Here is an 18,536-nt window from a genome sequence, read left to right as displayed (position 1 = left end):
AGTTTAGATTTTTAAGAGATAGCAACCAGATGTAAAGCTTGAACCCTGATTACGGCCTAGAATTTAAAAAAACTATGGAAGGCATTCTGGGGACAATTGGAAAAATGTGAACATAGTCTGGGTAGTCTATAATATTAGGACAATATGGTTAATCTTCTAAGGTGTGATAATGGTATTTCATTATATACGGGGAGCTCTTTTTTGTTTTTTGGTTTTTTTTTTTTTTTTTTTTTTTTGAGACGGAGTCTTACTCTGTCGCCCAGGCTGGTGTGCAGTGACGCGATCTCAACTCACTGCAACCTTGGCCTCCTGCTTCAACCTCCCAAGTAGCTGGGATTACAGGCATGCGTCACCATGCCTAATTTTTGTATTTTTAGTAGAGACAGGGTTTCACTATGTTGGTCAGGCTGATCTCAAACTCCTGAAATCTGGTGATCCGCCCACCTCCACCTCCCAAAGTGCTGGCATTACAGGCATGAGCCACCACACCTGGCCAGGAACTCCCCTTTTTGGTAGAAAATATATATCTCTAATTTTTTAGAAGTAAAACATCGTGATGCCTCAGCACACAAAATAAACACACGGATACAGACATACAAAAGCGTGGCAAAATATTAATGATTGAATCCACATGGTGGGTACATAAGAGACTGTTTTACTATTCTTTCACCATTTGTTTTATTTAAAAAATGTTCATATGAAAAAATAATTGAATGGCTGGGCATGGTGACTCACACCTGTAATTCCAGGGGCCAAGAGTTTAAGACAAGCCTGGCCAACGTGGCGAAACCTCGTCTCTACCAAAAATACACAAAATTAGCTGGCTGTGGTGGCACACACCTATAATCCCAGCTACTCAAGAGGCTGAGGCAGGAGAATCACTCGAACCTGGGAGATGGAGGTTGTAGTGAGCCCAGACTGCACCACTGCACTCCAGCGTGGGTGACAGAGCAAGAGTATGTCTCAAAAAAGAAAAGAAAAGAAAAAAGAACTGATCAATACTTCCACACAAAAAATTCATAGATTATTTAACAGCAACTCATGCATTCTCAAACTACTGATCAGAAAAATAAAACATGGACCTGCCTTTCAACAGGATTATGATGCAGACTGTAGACAGCAAAATCTAAAAATGTTTAAGATATCATTTACTGAGGACTTGTAAGTTCCTCTGGAAAACATGAAGTAATGGACAAGCAGAGGGAAGATGAAAAAAGGCAGAAGTAACAGAAACATTTAATGAAAATTGAATTCAAGTTTATATGATAAGTAGTACCTACACAAGTAGAATATTTCATAATCAAAGGCCAAGATTCAAAAATTTTATAAACAGAAATATGTTCATATTCGTAGTCACATAATTTGTATGGTTTTTTTTTTTGAGATGGAGTCTTGCTCTCTTGCCCAGGCTGGAGCGCAGTCTCAGTTCACAGAAACCTCCGCCTCCCGGGTTCAACCGATTCTGCTGCCTCAGCCTCCCGAGTAGCTGGGATGATAGGTGTGCACCACAACGCCCAGCTAATTTTTGTATTTTTAATAGAAACAGGGTTTTATCATGTTGGCCAGGCCAGTCTCAAACTCTTGACCTCAGGTGATCTGCCTGCCTCAGCTCCCAAAGTGCTGGGATTACAGGCGTGAGCCACCGAGCCTGGCCTTTTTAAAAAAAAAAAAAAGATATGGGGTCTCACCATGTTGTCCAGGCTGGTCTAGAACTCCTAGGCTCAAGAGATCTGCCGCCTTGGCTACAGATGTGAGCCACCGTGCCTGGCCCTTTGTTCTCTATTAAAGAGAGCTTAAGTGTGTCTTTTTAAGGCTTGACTGATTCTATTACAAAGACCATGAGAAAAGAAATAATCCAGAAATAACATGAAACTGGTCTGAGGTAATCTCTGGATCTCGAAATAATGGGATGAAAATTGTAATGTGGGTAGCATTCTGACACAATGAGAATGAAATTAGACAGCTGTCTGTCCCATAAACAGGTAAAACTGTGTAAGGCAAGACGGAAACTCTATAGATGCCAAAATAAGAACTGAGATTACAGTTACTTCTAACTTAAGAATGAGACCGGGTATAGTGGCTCCTACCTGTAATCCTAGCACTTTGAGAGGCAGAGGTGGGCAGATCCCTTGAGGTCAGGAGTTTGAGACCAGTCTGGCCAACATGGTGAAAACTGGTTTCCAAAAAAATACAAAAATTAGCCGGGTGTGGTGGTGGGCACCTGTAGTCCCAGCTACTCAAGAGGCTGAGGCAGGAGAATCACTTGAACCCGGGAGGCAGAGGTTGCAATGAGCCACGATGGGCACCACTGTACTCCAGCCTGGACAACAGAGCGAAACCACGTCTCAAAAAGAAGAAATATTTATTCTTCTAAAATTGTAGTCGGCTCACAGCAACCTCTGCCTGCTGGGTTCAAGTGATTCTCCTGCCTCAGCCTCCTGAGTAGTTGGGATTACAGGCATGTGCCACCATGACCAGCTAATTTTTGTATTTTTAGTAGAGACGGGGTTTCTCCATGTTGGTCAGGCTGGTCTCGAACTCTCGACCTCAGGTGATCCACCCACCTCGGCCTCCCAAAGTGCTGGGATTACAGGTGTGAGCCACCGCACCTGGCTCTCTATCTACTTTTTATGTCTGTGAAAGAGAAAAAAAATGTTAAGAGTAGGAAGTAGTTATAATTCTCATGTCATATGAGAGAGGATGTGAGTAGGCAGCTGCCATTACTCTTCTAAGAAAGAGTCCTTGGCCGGGCGCGGTGGCTCAAGCCTGTAATCCCAGCACTTTGGGAGGCCGAAACGGGCGGATCATGAGGTCAGGAGACCGAGACCACCCTGGCTAACACGGTGAAATCCCATCTCTACTAAAAAATACAAAAAAAAACTAGCTGGGCGTGGTGGCGGGCGCCTGTAGTCCCAGCTACTCAGGAGGCTGAGGCAGGAGAATGGCGTGAACCCGGGAGGCGGAGCTTGCAGCGAGCCGAGATCACGCCACTGCACTCCAGCCTGGGCGACAGCACGAGACTCCGTCTCAAAAAAAAAAAAAAAAAAAGAAAGAGTCCTTTCTTATCTATTAATTTTAAAAACAGAGATAGGTTCTTGCTTTGTCGCCCATGTGGGAATGCAGTGATTCAACCATAGCTCACTGCAGCCTTGCACCTCTGGGCTCAAGCGATCCTCCTGCCTCAGCCTTCATGTAGCTGGGACTACAGGTGTGTGCCACCACACCGGGCTAATTAAAATTTTTTTTGCAGCAACAGGGACTTGCTATGTTGCCCAGGCTGGTCTCATGCAATCCTCCAACTTTGGCCTCCCCAAGTGCTGGGAATACAGGCATGAACCACTAAGTATGGACAAGAAGAGCCCTTATGTATGGTGCTCTCCACAACCATAGGACAGCTTCAAGGGCCTCATCACAGCTCCTTGCATGCAATCATGGAATCCAGGAATGTTACACTGGTTGAAGGAAATTTGATGGACCCACTGACATCCCTGAATGGTAGGGAACGTAGGGCTTAGCAAGGAAAGACACACCACCCTCGAATAAAGCAGCCTGTTAGTATAGCAGGACAGAGGAAGGCACGATTTTCTTTAAAAAAAACAAACAAACAAAAAACACAAATTTTAAAGTTCAAGAGGGCACAATTTTCTATCTCCCTAAATTCCTGACTTCTGTATCCAACTGGCTACTTGAATACTCATTTATATGATCAATAGACATGTCACAAGCAACAAGTCCAAAAGAAAACTCCTGATCTTTCTCAAAAATTTCTACAGACTTCCTATTTCACTAAGTGATAATCCATTTTCTTCCAGTTTTTCAAATCAAAACCTCGGACTCTTTTTTCTCATATCCCACATACAATCTGTAAGCTATTCCTTTAAACTATTTTAAAAACCAGACAGATCAGGCGTGGTGGCTCACGCCTGTAATCCCAGCACTTTGGGAGGCTGAGGCAGGTGGATCACAAGGTCAGGAGAGAGAGAGACCATCCTGGCCAACATGGTGAAACCTCATCTCTACTAAAAACACAGAAATTAGCCAGGCATGGTTGCTTGCACCTGTAGTCCCAGCTACTTAGGAGGCTGAGGCAGGAGAATCGCTTGAACCTGGGAGGTGGGGTTGCAGTGAGCTGAGATCATGCCATTGTACTCCAGCTTGGGCAACAGAGGGTGACTCAGTCACAAAAACAAAAACAAAAACAGAAAAAAAATCTGACTACCTGTCACTAAACCACCATCACTTTCTCACTCAGATTTTTGAGACAAGATTTCTTCACCTAGAAATTTTTGAGACAAATCAGGACTTTTCTTTTGGACTTGTTACTTATGACATGTCTGTTGATCATATAAATGAGTATTCAAGTAGCCAGTTGGATACAAAAGTCAGAAATTTAGGGAGATAGAAAATTGTGCCCTCTTGAACTTTAAAATTTGTGTTTTTTCAAAAAAAAAAGAAAAGAAAAAGGCCTCCAATTAACCTTATAGCCTTGGCCCCCTACATAGTTTATTTTCTATATAACAGACCTGATTATTCCTTTCAAAATGTAATTCTGATCTCATCATTCCTCTGCTGAAAGCCCTCTGATACGCCGGGAGCAGTGACTCACGCCTGGAATCCCATTACTTTGGGAGGCCAAGGCAGGTGGATCACTTGAGGCCAGGAGTTCGAGACCAGCCTTGGCCAACACAGTGAAACCCTGTCTCTACTAAAAATATAAAAATTAGCCAGGCGTGGTGGCAGGCGCCTGTAATCCCAGCTACTCGGGAGGCTGAGGCGGGAGAATCGCTTGAACCTGGAAGATAGAGGTTACAGTGAGCCAAGATCGCGGCACTATACTCCAGCCTGGGTGATAGAGCAAAACTCAGACTCAAAGAAAGGAAAAGGAAAGGGAAAAGGAAAAGGAAAAGGAAGGAAGGAAGGAAGGAAGGAAGGAAGGTCAGCCCTCTGTTGAGTCTCCAAAATCACTCAGAATCAATGCCGAAGATGTGATTTGACCTGTTACCTAACCACTGCTACTCTTATTCCCTTTTGCTCTCTCTCTTCCAGCCCACAGCCCTGATCTCTGTTCTCTAAATGGGACAGCAAGCTTCTCCTGCCTTAGGGCTTTTAACATTTTGTTCTTTCTGGCTACTGATCTTCCACCCAATACTGCACGCCCACTCTCACACTCTTCAGATCTTTTTTCGAATGGTATTCAGTGAGACCTTTCCCCACCAAGCCGATTTAAAATTACAACCCCAACTACCCCTCTCTATGCCAGTCTCCCTTACTTCTTTCCATAGCACTTATCACTATCTGATAGTATATATTTTTTAAGTATTTACTCATTGTTTGTCTCCCCCAATTACAACACAGTCCCTAGGAGGAAGAAATTTTTGACTGTTTTGATAGCTGACATTTCCCTAGCATCTGAAATAGTACCTAGTACATATCATGCAATAAATACTTGTAGGATGTGAATATATCAGGTTGGTAGAAACATAAATGGGTTTACTTCTTTTGAGAGCAATGTGCTTATCTCAGTTAAATTTATAAACATAACTTTGACCCAGCATTCCACTTAAAAGTAAATGCTATGTACTTTTGAATCTTCATATTTCTGCAAAGCAATATAAACAAGTATACATACTTGTGTCTTCAATAGCAGAAGCCTGGAAACAACCTAAATGTCCATTAGTAGGAGGCAGGTTAAGTATATTACGTGTCAGCCAGGCACGGTGGCTCACGGTGGATCACTTGGGGACAGAAGCTGGAGACCAGCCTGGCCAACATGGCAAAACCCCATCTCTACAAAAAATACAAAAATTAGCCAGGTGTGGAGGCACATACCTGTAATCCCAGCTACTTGGGAGCCTGAGGCACAAGAATCTCTTGACCCCAGGAGGCGGAGGTTGCAGTGAGCCAAGACTGGCCTGCGTGATACAGCAAAACTCTGTCTCCAAAAAAATGAATAAATAAATAACAAATTATGTGTTGACAGAGAATTCTAAGAAAAAAACTTATGTACATAATAGAATATATACCACCATTTACATGAAAAGGAAAAATTAGGGCTTATATGTATACTTATTTGCAGCACAGATATAATATACTGGCTTATTCCCAGGCTACCTCAAGAAGGATATATGTGACACTCTTAAACATGACCACAACTTTACAAAAAAACTGCAGGACTAAGAGTCGGAGCTAAGAGGAGATTTTTTTCGGGAATCTGAGACTGGAGGATCACTTCAGCCCAGGCAGCTGAGGCCGCAGTGAGCTATGATTGTGCCATACATATATGCCCCCACACATAAAAGTAGCATAGGGAAAACTGATTTCTAGGTCAACAACTTATGACAGTGGTACATGGTGGCAGAAGGAAGGGAGGCAGAGGAGTCCACGGATCTACGATGGCAGAGGTAAATGAGAAGACAACGGGAAGTGTGAGAACAGGTGTAAAATATAATTCTGAGGCATTCAGTCTCTGACAGGATGAGAGAAGGTAGTAACAAAAAGGAACTTAAATATCAGACAATATGTAAGGTCTTACAAAGTATAAAGGACAATGAGTGAGGACAGGAAACGGGACAAGGATGAAGGAGAACAGCCACCACAGTGGCAGCACAGACGAAGAAGGAAGGCTGATGTCAGAACAGCAATAGGAGGGGCGCCTGGCCCCTCTAGAATCTGGTGAAGAAGAAGAATGAAACACACAAAAATGATGACTGGAAGCGTCATTCAGGAATCTAGAAAACTCACAACAAGCAATACTCTACGTCTAAAGCCTGTAAGAAAACATCCTTCGAAGCACTTCAGAGGTATTAATGCTGACTGAAAAACTGTGGCCTGCCTGTCACTGACTCACCTGCACAGACCCTTCCCACTTCTCCACCACGCAGTTTGTCTTCTGGCTTCAACAGAGGATCATAGAACCTGCTACTGGGGAAATGACAGAGCATTACAACGTTAATGCTGAGGCCAAAGTACCATCCTAGAACTCAGGTTGAGCCCTGGGGTCTCCTGGCCTTCTGAAGAATGAGGGTGCAATTTCCAAAGATGCACAGAACAAAGTAATGACCTTCTGCCTTACTGACTAAAGCACACACAATCATATGAGCAGGACTAGGGCCATTAGAATCCTAAACTTCAAAGCCATGCTCATTAAACCACTTAAAGTCTACACACATCCACAAATGGGAAAAAGCGAGAATTAACTTTCAGAATTTTACTCACACAGAGAGCTATTCACACCTCGTGTGAGTGGTTGCTGTTTTTCTCCAGCACTACACTCCCACGCAGGGTCCTGAGAGGAATTTAACTACAACCCCTATTCGTAGATGAATTCAACACTCACGTCTGACCTTAACAACATGTTCCCATCAGAACTAAAGCACATGGGCACAATGTGTAGGAAGTTGTTCTGACAGTACTCAAGAATAAAAACTCAAACATGTTCCTGGAGTCCTACTATTTACCCTCTTTGCATTATACTGAGTGAAATTCTTTCTTTCTTTCTTTTTTGAGACAAAGTTTCGCTCTTGTTGCCCAGGCTGGAGTGCAATGGTGGAATCTCAGCTCACTGCAATCTCCGCTTCCTGGGTTCAAGCAGTTCTCCTGCCTCAGTCTCCTGAGTAGCTGGGATTACAGGTGTGTACCACCACACCTGGCTAATTTTGTATTTTTAGCAGAGACAGAGTCTCACCATGTTGGCCAGGCTGGTCTCGAACTCCTGACCTTAGGTGACCCGCCCACCTCAGCCTCCCAAAGTGCTGACATTACAGGCGTAAGCCACCGTGCCATGCCCTATTTCGTTTTTGTTTTTTTTTTTTTTTTTTGAGACGGAGTCTCGCTCTGTCGCCCAGGCTGGAGTGCAGTGGCCGGATCTCAGCTCACTGCAAGCTCCGCCTCCTGGGTTCACGCCATTCTCCTGCCTCAGCCTCTCGAGTAGCTGAGACTACAGGCGCCCGCCACCTCGCCCGGCTAGTTTTTGTATTTTTTTTAGTAGAGACGGGGTTTCACCGTGTTAGCCAGGATGGTCTCGATCTCCTGACCTCGTGATCCGCCCGTCTCGGCCTCCCAAAGTGCTGGGATTACAGGCTTAACCATGCCCTATTTCATATTAGAAATGTCCTGGTCCAGGTGCAGTGGCTCACACCTATAATCCCAGCACTTCAGGAGGCTGGAAGTGGGTGAATCATCTGAGTCCAGGAGTTCAAGACCAGGCTAGGCAACATAGCGAGACCCCGTCTCTACAAAAATACAAAATTAGCTGGGAGCAATGGTGTGCGCTGCGCCTATAGTCTCAGCTACTTAAGAGGCTGAGGTGGGAGGATGACTTGAGCCCAGGAGTTCAAGGTGGCCTGACAAAGTGAGACCTTGTCATAAAAAAAGAAAAGAAACATCCTAGAATATAGGTTTATCCATTAGTTCAAAAAACATTTTTAAGCCAGGTGTAGTGGTGTGCACATGCAGTACCAGCTTCTCAGGAGGCTGAGACAGGAAGATCGCTCGAGCCTAGGACTTGAGGTTGCAAATACATGATCATGCCTATGAATAGTCACTGCACTCCAACAGAAAAAAAAAAAAATATATATATATATATATACACACACACACACACACACATATATTTTTTTTTTTGAGACAGATTTTTTTTGAGACAGAGACTCATTCTGTTGCCCAGGCTGGGAGTGCAGTGATGTGATCTTGGTTCACTGCAACATCTGCCTCCCGGGTTCAAGCCATTCTCCTGCCTCAGCTTCCCGAGTAGCAGGGATTACAGGCGCGTGCCACTACACCCAGCTAATTTTTGTATTTTTAGTAGAGACGGGGTTTCACCATGTTGGCCAGGTTGGTCTTGAACTCCTGACCTCAGGTGATCCGCCCACCTCAGCCTCCCAAAGTGCTGGGATTACAGGAATGAGCCACCGCGCCCAGCCAAAAAAAAATTTTTTTCTTTTTTGAGATGGAGTTTCACTCTTGTTGCCCAGACTGGAGCGCAGTGGCGCGATCTCAGCTCACCGCAACCTCCGCCTCCCAGGTTCAAGCAATTCTCCTGTCTCAGCCTCCCGAGTAGCTGGGACTACAGGCATGCGCCACTATGCCCCGCTAATTCTGTATTTTCAGTAGAGACGGGGTTTCTCTGTGTTGGTCAGGCTGGTCTTGAACTCCCAACCCACCTCGGCCTCCCAAAAGGCTAGGATTACAGGTACGAGCCACCGCACGTGGCCCTCCAAAATTTTTTTAATCAATAGTAGACATTATTGGGATGACTGACCAAATTTGAATATCGACTTTGGATTAAATAATACTAATGTACCAATGTTAAACTTCCCGATTTTGATCACCGTACTGTAGTTACGAAAGAGAAGTTTTTGTTCTTGGAAAATGCATGCTAAAGTATTTATAGATAAAGGAAGCATGTCCACAACTAGTTTCAAATGGTTCAGGAAAAAAAAAAAAAATCATACACATTTGGGAGAAAGAGAGAAGGAAAAATAAAACCACCAAAATGTAAATGATTGGTGAAACTGGGTAAAGGATATATGGGACTTCTCTGTACTATTCCAACTCTTCTATAAAGTTGTAATCAAATAAAAAAGCATAATCGTAAAAAATTTAAGTTTCTATCACATATATACCCCCCCATCCACTATATGTTGAAAAAGCTTGATCACCAGTTCCTAATGGAGTGTGTCAGAGACATAAGGCTTAGAGCATGATTTAAACCAAAACATACATGACAGGAACCTGAGGTGAGTTGGCTGGAAGCAACTTGCAGGAGGGAGATCAAGTTTGAGATTCTGTACATTCAGAGTGCAGGTTTCTGAACACATGCAGGCAGACAGATCCATTAGGCAGTTGGATATACAGATCAGGAGCTCAGAATAGGGCTAGAACAGAAATGGGAACTTGCCAGCTGTCAGACTATCACTGCTGGTGAAGACACAGGGAGAATGTTACTGTGGGCTGGATGCAGTGGCTCATGCCAGTAATCCCAGCACTTTGGGAAGCCAAGGTGGGCAGGATCACTTGAGCTCAGAAGTTCAAGACCAGCCTAGGCAACATGGCAAGATCCCAACTCTGCAAAAAATCCAGATCCAAAAATTAGCAGGGTGTGATGTGGTAAACGTCTGTAGTCCCAGCTACTTGGGAGGCTGAAACAGGAGGATTGCTTGAGCCTGGGAGGTGGACGTTGCAGCCAGCCGTGATCACACCACTGCCCTCCAGCCTGGGTGACAAAGCAAGACCCTGTCTCAAAACAAACAAAACAAAACAAAAGAATCACAAAGCAGGAGGAGGGCTTGGTGACTCATGCCTGTAATTCCAGCACTTTGAGAGGCTGAGGTGGGTAGACTGCTTGAGCCCGGGAGTTCAAGACCAGCCTGCACAACAAAGTGAGACCTTATCACTAAACAAAAATACAAAAAATTAGCCAGGTGTGGTGGTATGTACCTGTAGTCCCAGCTACTTGCAAGGTTGAGACAAAAGGACTGCTTAAGCCTGGGAGGTTGAGGTTGCAGTGAGCCGGAAAAAAAAAAAAAATTAAGAATCACAAAGCAGATGAAAACTGAAACATAACAAAATGAACTTAAGACAAAAATTTTAAGAAGCAAGCAAAGCTACAGACTGCAAAAGAAAAACAGAGGAGGCCGGGCGCAGTGGCTCACGCCTGTAATCCCAGCACTTTGGGAGGCCGAGGCGGGTGGATCACAAGGTCAGGAGATCGAGACCACGGTGAAACCCCGTCTCTACTAAAAATACAAAAAATTAGCCGGGCGCGGTTGTGGGCGCCTGTAGTCCCAGCTACTCGGGAGGCTGAGGCAGGAGAATGGCGTGAACCCGGGAGGCGGAGCTTGCAGTGAGCCGAGATCGCGCCACTGCACTCCAGCCTGGGCTGGGCGACAGAGCGAGACTCCGTCTCAAAAAAAAAAAAAAAAAAAAGAAAAACAGAGGAAATGAGTAAAGAAACAGTCACCCAAAAGAAGCGAATGGACAGTAAACAGAAGAATAGGAATGGACATCCTATTATTGTTCCATTTGATTTTTTTTTAAGGATGCAATAATGAAATTTTGAGGGATTTTTGTTTCCTCAATTAATAGATTTTCCCTGGTTGTTGCACCTGGGCTATTAGCAGTATCCTCAGTCTTTCTGCTCACACCCCCACCGACCCAGGCAGCGTGGGTAATCTACATTTATATAATCATAACCTATATCTGACCCCAAAAGCCAGTATCTTATCTAATGTAAAAACATTGAAAAGCAAATCATCATAATAAAAGTAATAGAAAAACACTGAAGGCATTTCTATTAGATTCTAAACAGACAAGGATGCCCACTGCCTCAATTATGTAATCTAATTACAAATAACTAAGTAAGGAAAACAGGGAATAATATTAATATGTAGAAATCAACAGCTTTATATATAGCAACAATGACTCCATTCATAATAGCAACATAAAACAAAATATCCAGAAATAAACTTATTAGGAAGTGTTCAAATCTGTACGAAAAAAAATTTTAAACACCCCAGACGACCCAAAAAGAAATCAGAATACATACCACGCACATAAAAAGGAATATTTAATGTCATAAAAATGTCCCTATTCCCAAGTTATATTACAAATTTAATGCAATCCCAATAAAAATAACAAAATAAGTTCTATCTTTTCCCCTTCTGGAACTAGACAAGCTAATCCTAAAGTTTACAAAGAAAAATAAACAAGCAAGAATAGCCAGGAACCACTGAAAACGACGAGCAATTAGGAGACTAACTATACCACAAAGTAAAACACAATGATAAAGCCTCAATAGTAAAAAGATAAATATTTTCCCTGGTTGTTACACCTGGGCTATAGCAGTGTCCTCAGTCTTTCTGCTCACACCCAGAAACAGACCAAATAAATGTGAGAATTTAGTATACAATCAAAGTGGCATCTTAAAAATAGTGAACATAAAGACCCTTTTTTGCACTCCAGCCTGGGCGACACAGCGAGACACCATCTCAAAAAAACAAAAACAAAACCAAAGAAAACATAAATAAAAAGCTCTTTGGTGTGGTGCACGGATGCCTCTGTGCTCACCAACCACAGGGAGCTCATTCTAAGCATCGCTATGTTTAAAAAAAAACTATTATTACTAAATTGAAACAAACAAAACCTCCTGATTCTGCAAGATTAAACAAAAAAGAAACAACCACTGTGAACAATGTCAAATGCAAATGAAAAACTTAAAAAAAAAAAAACCACCACTCATTTCGTATAGGGTTAACCTTTCTAATGTATAAACAGCTCCTCTAAGGAAAAGACAACCCATAGAAAAATGGTGAAAAGGATATGAATAGACAGTTCCTAGATTAATACATACGGGTCTTTAAACATATAAAAAAAAATTCTCTCTCACTCATAAGAAGGGATGTAAATGAAACCTACACTGAAGTTCTGATTGTCTCTTATGCCCCTAGCTAAATATCAAATATTCAACACTACACATGGTGAGCTTGAGGGGAAGGTGCTCTCGCACATGTTCGTGGGAGTGTAAGTACTTACCCACTGGGCAGTGCCATTTGTATTAATAGCAGTCTAGTTTAGAGCTACTCCTGTGTCAGTATAAAATGGCACACATAAAAAAGTTATTCATTACTGCATTGTTAGCAACAGCAGAAGACTGGAAACAAACCAAATACTCAACAACTGGATTAACTGAATCAACTATGGTGCATCCAAACAATGACATCTTATTTATACAGCAGCTAAAAAAAAAAATTATTTTTAAAGATTATGATTCAGAAGGAACATCTTGGCTGGGTGCAGTGGCTCACACCTGTAATCCCAACACTTTGGGAAGCCAAGAGAGGAGGGCTGCTTGAGCTCAGGAGTTCGAGACCAGTCTGGGAAACATAGTGAGACCTCGTCTCTTCAGAAAGTAAAAAAGCCAGGTGTGGTGGAGTATATCTGTGGTCCCAGCTACACAGGAGGCTGAGGCAGGAGGATCACTTCAGCCCAGGAGTTGGAGGCTGCAGTATGCCACGTTCACACCACTGCACAACAGCTTAGGTGACAGAGCAAGACTATTTCAAAAAAAAAAAAAAAAGGAAGGGCTGTCTCCAGGACATATTGTTATTAAGGAAAGTGAGATACAGAGAGGTGCATATGGTATGCTATCTTTTATGTAAGGAGGGGGGAAATAGGAGTGAAGAAAAATATATACTAGTGAGAAAACAAAAAAAAAAACCCACTTGAACAAAAAACAAGAAGCAAACAAAAAAAACAAGACATGTTTATATAAGTCAAAGAAGAATATGACTGGGTGGGGAAGGGAGCAGAATAAGATATCTCTTCTCTGTGAGACAGATCTTTGTTGAATCACAGAAATGAATTACTTACTTCAATAGTAATCAAATTCATTTTTTAAAAAGCAGTCCCTTGGCCCGGCAAGGTGACTTATGCCTGTAATCCCAGGTGGATCATGAGATCAGGATATCAAGACCATCTCGGCTAACACGGTGAAACCCTGTCTCTACTAAAAATACAAAAAATTAGCTGGGTGTGGTGGTGGACGCCTGTAGTCCCAGCTACTCGGGAGGCTGAGGCAGGAGAATGGTGTGAACCTGGGAGGCGGAGCTGGCAGTGAGCCAAGATCACACCACTGCACTCCAGCCTGGGTGACAGAGCGAGACTCTGTCTCAAAAAGAAAAAAAAGCAGTCCCTTAACCTGAAAACAACAAATGACCGGACGCGGTGGCTCAAGCCTGTAATCCCAGCACTTTGGGAGGCCGAGACGGGCGGATCACGAGGTCAGGAGATCGAGACCATCCTGGCTAACACGGTGAAACCCTGTCTCTACTAAAAAATACAAAAAACTAGCTGGGCGAGGTGGTGGGCGCCTGTAGTCCCAGCTACACGGGAGGCTGAGGCAGGAGAATGGCGTAAACCCAGGAGGCGGAGCTTGCAGTGAGCTGAGATCCGGCCACTGCACTCCAGGCCCGGCGACAGAGCAAGACTCCGTCTCAAAACAAAAACAAAAACAAAAACAAACAAACAAAAAAAACAAATGAACCCAACTGTATGTTAACTTTGCAACATAATTCCTCAGAAAAACAATTTCAAATGACTTTAGAACAGAGTGCTTTTGACTACACACATCTTCAGTGAGATGCATTTTAAAAGGTGGGCTCGGTGGCTCATGCCTGAAATTCCAGCACTTTGGGAGGCCAAGGCGGGTAGATCACTTGAGGTCAGGAGTTGGAGACCAGCCTGGCCAACATGGTGAAACACTGTCTCTACCAAAAACACAAAAATTAGCTGGGCATGGTGGCTGGCACCTATAATCCCAGCTACTTGGGAGGCTGAGGCAGGAGAATCCACTGAACCTGGGAGGCAGATGTTGCAAGTGAGCTGAGATCACACCACTACACTCCAGCCTGGGCGAAAGAGTAAGACAACATTTCAAAAAACAAAAAAAATTAGCTCGGCGTGCTGGTGGATGCCTGTAATCCCAGCTACTAGGGAGGCTGAGGCAGGAGAATCACTTGAACCCGGGAGGCAGAGGTTGCAGTGAGCTGAGATTGCGCCACTGCACTCTAGCCCAGGCAATACCGCGAGACTCTGTCTCAAAAAAAAAAAAAAAAAGGTGCATTTTAAGAACAAAAATAGCTACATATATTAAAGAATTTTTTAACATGATACAGTATGTTTACAGTTACTACTATCAGCATTGTTATTGAAACCATTTTCTTTTTTTTTTTGAGACGGAGTCTGGCTCTGTCGCCCGGGCTGGAGTGCAGTGGCCGGATCTCAGCTCACTGCAAGCTCCGCCCCCCGGGTTTACGCCATTCTCCTGCCTCAGCCTCCCGAGTAGCTGGGACTACAGGCGCCCGCCGCCTAGCCCGGCTAGTTTTTTGTATTTTTTAGTAGAGACGGGGTTTCACCGTGTTCGCCAGGATGGTCTCGATCTCCTGACCTAGTGATCCGCCCATCTCGGCCTCCCAAAGTGCTGGGATTACAGGCTTGAGCCACCGCGCCCGGCCTGAAACCATTTTCTTTACATTGCAGGATAAAGCAAAGAAAATAAGTACTTATAACTTGTTACAAGTTTTTACTATAAAATACAACTAGGAGGCCAGGCACGGTGGCTCATGCCTGTAATCCCAGCACTTTGGGAGGCTGAGGTGGGGGGATCATCCGACACCAGGAGATCGAGACCATCCTGGCTAACACGGTGAAATCCCATCTCTACTAAAAATATAAAAAATTAGCTGAACGTGGTGGCATGTGCCTGTAGTCCCAGCTACTCGGGAGGCTGAGGCAGGAGAATCACTTGAACCCAGGGGGTGGAGGTTGCAGTGAGCTGAGATCCTGCCACTGCACTCCAGGCTGGGCGACAGAGCAAGACTCTGTCTAGAAAAAAAAATAAAAATAAACAACTAGGAGCTAAGAAATTAGGTAAAAATACTATACCATTTAAACTGAATTAGAAATACAAATATGGACTCATGATTTTTAAAAATACATTTAAAATATACTTTTTAAATGTTCTGTTATTTAAAATGGCCTTAAAACAATGTTACCCCTGGGCAATGAGCACACCCTCCATCTTGTCTCTAACACCATTCTCCAATAAAAGGAACCAGAGCTCCTTGGAGAAGTGGCCAATTCCAAGTCTGGGAGGAAGGTTCAAGTAAGCCTGCAGTGGAGGAAAACCTTCCAAGATAAATGATGTCTGTCAAAATGAGACAAGAATGAACTGAAGGGGTGTCCACTGGCATCAAAAAGAGCAGCTGATTCTTTTTTTTTTTTTTTTTTTTTTGAGACAGAGTCTTGCTCTGTCACCCAGGATGGAGTGCAGTGGCGCGATCTCGGCTCACGGCAAGCTCCGCCTCCCGGGTTCACGCCATTCTCCTGCCTCAGCCTCCCGAGTAGCTGGGACTACAGGCGACCGCCAACTTGCCCGGCTAGTTTTTTGTATTTTTTAGTAGAGACGGGGTTTCACCGTGTTCGCCAGGATGGTCTCGATCTCCTGACCTCGTGATCCGCACGTCTCGGCCTCCCAAAGTGCTGGGATTACAGGCTTGAGCCACCGCGCCCGGCCAAGTGCAGCTGATTCTAGAACACGCTAAATATACACAACTTTAGGATGACGTTTAAGAAAGAAAAAGCCGCCGGGCGCGGTGGCTCAAGCCTGTAATCCCAGCACTTTGGGAGGCCGAGACGGGCGGATCACAAGGTCAGGAGATCGAGACCATCCTGGCTAACACAGTGAAACCCCGTCTCTACTAAAAATACAAAAAAAACAGCCGGGCGAGGTGGCAGGCGCCTGTAGTCCCAGCTACTCGGGAGGCTGAGGCAGGAGAATGGCGTGAACCCGGGAGGCGGAGCTTGCAGTGAGCTGACATCAGGCCACGGCACTCCAGCCTGGCCAACAGAGTGAGATTCCATCAAAAAAAAAAAAAAAAAAAAAAAAAAAAAAATATATATATATATAAAAACAAGAAAAGTACATCTACATATCTTATTCTTTCAGAAATTCCTACTAGACAGTACTAATGGCGGGACTATATTTTCTGAGGAAGCATTTTTTTGCAGCTAGTAATAAAAAGTACTAGTATTTAACATTAATCAAGTACTTACTGCACACTTGGGACTATTCTTAGAATTTTACATGTATTAACTTCTGGAGCTGCACAACCACCCTTTGAATCAAATATTGCTATTATCTGTATACTATGAAATGAGCAACTGAGGCCCAAGGCTTAAGTACCTACCTGAGGTCCCCAAGGTAAAAAGTGGCAGAGGAAGGAGTTAACACAGGAAGTCTGGCTCCTTGGCCTATGTCTTCCTTTAAAAAAAAAAAAAAAAAAAAAATTAGCTCACGCCTGTAATCCCGGCACTTTGGGAGGGCGAGGCAGGCGGATCACATGAGTTCAGGAGTCCGAGACCAGCCTGGTCAACATGGTGAAACCCCATCTCTACTAAAAATACAAAAATTAGCCAAGCATGGCAGCACACTACACTCCAGCCTGGGTGACAGAGCAAGACTCCATCTCAAAAAAATAAAATAAAATAAAACAAAAAATAAATTTTAGTATATATATTACATTCATAGTTAGAAAACAAACATAAATGCCTATTTGCCTTTGCCCTGTCTATTCCAGTACCCCCAGCCCCAACAGATAGCCAGTTTTATTAGTTTCTTATGTATCTTTTGAATTTTTTTTTTTTTTTTTTGAGACAGAGTTTCACTCTTGTTGCCCAGGTTGGAGTGCAATGGCGCAATCTCTGTTCGCTGCAACCTCCGCTTCCTGGGTTCAAGCGATTCTCTTGCCTCAGCCTCCTGAGTAGCTGGGATTAACAGGCATGCACGAGGCCAGCTTGCTAATTTTGTATTTTTAGTAGAGATGGGGTTTCTCCATGTTGCTCAGGCTGGTCTCAAACTCCTGACCTCAGGTGATCGGCCCGCCTTGGCCTCCCAAAGTGCTGGGATTATAAATACATATTCTTATTACCCCTTTTCTTATTCCAAATGCATCGTGCATCATACTCTACATTCTGCACCTTGCTCTCAGTTAACAATACATTTGGAAGTTATTTCAGTCTCAGTATATAAAGAGCTTCCTCCTCATTCTTTTCTACAGATATGTATGATTTTGTTGTATTGATGTACACCAAACTCCCAGTGATTTTGTTGTATCGATGTACACCAAACTCCCAATGATGGGCATGAACTGTTTTTTTTTTTTTTCTTTCTTTCCTCTCTCTCTCTCCTTTCTTTCTTTCTTATGACAGGGTCGGCCGGGCGCAGTGGCTCGTGTCTGTAATCCTAGCATTTTGGGAGCCCGAGGTGGGCAGATCACTTGAGGTCAAGAGTTTGAGACTAGCCTGGTGAAACCCCTTCTCTACTATAAATACAAAAAAACTAGCCAGGCGTGGTGGCGGGCACCTGTAATCCTAGCAACTCGGGAGGCTGAGGCAAGAGAATCGCTTGAACCCAGGAGGCGGAAGTTGCAGCCAGCACAGATTGTGCCACTGCACTCTAGCCTGGGCAACAGAGAGACTCCATCTCAAAAAAAAAAAAAAAAAAAGACAGGGTCTGGCTGTCAACCAACCTGGAATGCAGTAGCCAGGATCTCTGCTCACTGCAGCCTTTACCTCCTGGGCTCAAGTGATCCTCCCACCTCAGCCTCCCAAGCTGCTAGGACTACAGGAGATCTCACTATGTTGCCCACGCTGATCTCTAGCTCCTGGACTTGAGCCATCTTCCTGCCTTGGCCACCTAAACTGCTGGGATTACAGGTCTGAGCACCACGCCCGGCCTGAGGCTTTATATTTTAAAATGTGTCGGGCCCCCACCTCCCCACACCTCAACGCCTTTTTTTTTTTTTTTTTTTTTTTGAGACGGAGTCTCGCTCTGTCGCCCAGGCTGGAGTGCAGTGGCGCCATCTCGGCTCACTGCAAGCTCCGCCTCCCAGGTTCACGCCATTCTCCTGTCTCAGCCTCCCCCGTACATGGGATTACATGTGCCCACCATCACGCCCGGCTAATTTTTTAATATTTGT

General features: G+C 44.0%; 1 protein-coding gene and 1 long non-coding RNA gene across 37 annotated transcripts in view; one reads left to right on the top strand and one right to left on the bottom strand.

The window, feature by feature from the left end:
• ZNF146 (zinc finger protein 146) overlaps positions 1-18,536 on the bottom strand; it is a 28,885-nt gene that overhangs the window by 8,533 nt on the left and 1,816 nt on the right. For 3 of the 36 annotated variants that reach the window (XM_077982337.1, XM_077982351.1, XM_077982352.1), the window contains exons 2-4: positions 16,746-16,819; positions 6,848-6,921; positions 5,830-5,932 (exon numbers count right to left, since the gene is read on the bottom strand). The exons of 3 other annotated variants lie outside the window; for them this stretch is intronic. The gene's annotated coding sequence lies outside the window, so the exon portion shown is untranslated. Of the gene's footprint in view, positions 1-840; positions 963-2,087; positions 2,174-4,523; positions 4,793-5,829; positions 5,933-6,847; positions 6,922-15,259; positions 15,382-16,745; positions 16,924-17,440; positions 18,064-18,536 lie in introns of those variants that run through there. 30 more of the 36 variants (XM_077982338.1, XM_077982355.1, XM_077982350.1 and 27 more) reach the window with 16 other exon arrangements.
• On the top strand, positions 51-14,613 carry LOC144337420 (uncharacterized). Its single transcript, XR_013410528.1, has 3 exons — positions 51-1,557; positions 5,469-5,813; positions 13,849-14,613. It is a non-coding gene; the product is annotated as an uncharacterized LOC144337420 (long non-coding RNA).

Source organism: Macaca mulatta, chromosome 19, assembly GCF_049350105.2.
Source record: "Macaca mulatta isolate MMU2019108-1 chromosome 19, T2T-MMU8v2.0, whole genome shotgun sequence".
Classification (NCBI taxonomy): domain Eukaryota; kingdom Metazoa; phylum Chordata; class Mammalia; order Primates; family Cercopithecidae; genus Macaca; species Macaca mulatta.
This window is presented reverse-complemented; position numbering and strand designations above follow the sequence as displayed.